Source organism: Chrysochloris asiatica, unplaced genomic scaffold (assembly GCF_000296735.1).
Source record: "Chrysochloris asiatica unplaced genomic scaffold, ChrAsi1.0 scaffold00160, whole genome shotgun sequence".
Taxonomy (NCBI): domain Eukaryota; kingdom Metazoa; phylum Chordata; class Mammalia; order Afrosoricida; family Chrysochloridae; genus Chrysochloris; species Chrysochloris asiatica.
This window is the reverse complement of record NW_006408678.1, coordinates 1,736,259-1,739,229: the sequence shown is the minus strand read 5'-3', so window position 1 is coordinate 1,739,229 and position 2,971 is coordinate 1,736,259.

The following is a 2,971-nucleotide window of genomic DNA, read 5'->3' as shown; positions in this document are numbered from 1 at the left end:
ATAGCGACCCTGTACAGGGTTTCCGAGGGTGTAAATCCTTACGGGAGTAGAAAGCCTCATCTTTCTCCCGCGGAGCGGCTGGTAGTTTCGAACAGCTGACCTTAAGGTTCGCAGCCCGATTCGTAACCACTACGCTACCAGAGCTCTCTCTCTCTATATATATATAGAGAGCTCTGGTAGCGTAGTGGTTACAAATCAGACTGCTAATCTCACATGGTCAGCAATTCAAAACTACCAGCTGTTTCACAGAAGAAAGATGAGTCTTTTTGCTCTAGTAAGATTTATAGCCTCAGAAACCCTGTGTAGGGTCACGATGAGTCAGAACGGACTCCACGGCACACAACATATATATATATATGAGTGACTACATAAGCAAACATTGGGAAAAAAATTTAAATTATAATACGAATGACCCTGAAATGATCAAAACCTTACGTGTCGTCTTCCTAGAACCAGAGTTAATAAACTTTTAAATTCCTGAAATATGAATCAAACCATTCTAAATCTCTTCATCACGACCTCCCTATGTATTGTAGTTAGAGACCATGGAGTCAGTGTAGATGCATCGTAACCGTAGGTGACAGAGCAGACCTGTCCCATAGACCTTTCTTGGCTATCATCTTTAGAGCAGGAGAATTTCACTGAGCCTCTGTGTGCACTTGAATTGCTAGGTTTGGGTTGGCAGCCACGCACTGAACATTGGACCACCAGGGCTGCTTCCCCAAGGATTAGGTGAAATAATATACAAAGATGCGTATGAGAATCTAAAAGCAGAGACATTCGGTATGTAAATAGAGCAGCCTGAAGGCAGAGCCCGAAGTCTGTTGTAAAGCCTTAGTATGAGTCTAGAACCCATGTGGAGCTTTAAAAGTTGCCTTTTCTAACAGCAGTTTCCCTAACCTTGTTGCTGCCCTAACCCTGATGCTGACCTAACTGGATAACCTAAAGGAGACATGAGATCTGGCAGGTGCCGGCGATCACAGTCTATTCCCAGAGGATCTTTCCTCTATGACCAAACTGACACAAAAGGTGGTAGCCTATAGCTAAAGGATCTTGATACCCAGTATGATCAATAACTCTTCACAGTGGACCCAAGAAAACAGACATAATTATAGGAGCTCTGGTAGCGTAGTGGTTACGAATCGGGCTGTGAACTGCAAGGTCAGCAGTTTGAAACTACCAGCTGTTCCGCGGGAGAAAGATGAGGCTTTCTGCTCCCGTAAAGATTTACAGCCTCGGAAACCCTGTACAGGGTCGCTATGAGTCGAAACCGACTCCACGGCATACAGCAACAACAACAAAGCCAACCATGCATGCTATCCACTGATCCTGCTAAATTCCCACTTCGAAATATCCTGCCTTTGACTCCCCAGATTATCTTTCAGCCAATTTTGATTTCGTAACTTTTACTTCATGCTCCAGCTATACAAAAATGTACTTTCCCTCTTAGTCTGGAATCTGGACAGCTTGCCAGTCCAGACTGCCTCCATTCTGCAATAAACCTTTGTTAGATTTTTAGTTTAAACCAACTCTGTGGTGTTACTCTAAGACAGATGATTAAAATATTCTTGATCAACTTGAAAAGGCAATTAGATCATTCTTCTTTCTAGGGGCTGCTCAGGCCCAGAACCAGAGGAAAATCTTGCCTTTCAATAGACAGAAGGTGTAGAAAACATACTTGGCTGGTGAGTTTGAAAGTCGACCTTTAGATTATTTGCCCAGTTCTTAACCTGCTGCATCACCAGAAATCCTGCTGAACAGTACGTGTGTGTTTTCTCATTTCAGCCACACGATGATACACAGCCAGAAGGCAGAGGAAGCCAAGTCTCAAATTTAGGACTCCTTCTTAATCTCACCCCACTAGCAGATCCATTCTGGTCCCATCCTACTTTGTGAAAACAACAACAGGAAGTCTTATCCATCAGTGACAGTTAAGGATTTATGTCAACTTGGTTGGGCCTGGGTTCTCAGTGATATGATATTAAAGAGATTTGATATTTAAGAGATTTGATATTTAAGAGATAGTTATTGATCAAGCACTGGGTCACAATATTGGTTTGAATCACAAGGTTGGTTGCTCAAACACACCAGCTGCTCCTTGGAAACCCTAAACAAGATGGCTATGAGTTGGAACCATCTCAATGGTGCTTAACAACAACAATCCCCATGATGAGACCTAATCGAACATAATCACTGCCCGCCCCCCCATGTGACCAGCCTTCATCTGATATAATTATCTTAGATGTTTAAATCCTCACTGTTATGATGTTAATGGGACCAGATGCAATTTACAGGATCAGACTGTATCTTGAGTTAATTTGTTTTGAGATATAAAAGAGATTTAAAAAGCAAGCAGAGCTCAGAAGGATCCACTACCACCAAGAAAGAAGGACTGGGAGTAGAATGCGTCCTTTGGACCTTGCTTCCTAGATCCAAAGGAAGATTGACACCCAGGTGCATGGAGATCTCCAAGGAATGTTGGGTGTAGATGCTGATCCACCACTTGTCTGCCAGTTTGTTGTACAGTGGTAGCTTGTGTGTTGCTGTGATGCTGGCTGGAGCTATGCCACCAGTATTTTAAATAACAGCAGGGTCACCAGAGTGGACACCAGTATTTTAAATAACAGCAGGGTCACCAGAGTGGACACCAGTATTTTAAATAACAGCAGGGTCACCAAAGTGGACAGGTTTCAGCTGAGCTTCCAGAGTAAGACAGACTAGGAAGGAGAGCCAGACAACTTCTGAAAGGTTAGCCACTAAAAACCTTATAAATTGCAGCAGAACGTTGTCAGATATGGTGTTGGAAAATGAAAACCTTATGAATAACATCAGAATATTTTCAGATATAGTGCCAGAAGATGAATCTCTTAGATTTGAAAACCTTATGAATACCACTGGAACAATTATAATATTGATGATGAAGAGCACATAAAAATGTTAGGTATAGTGCTAGAAGATGAGCCCCTTAGGT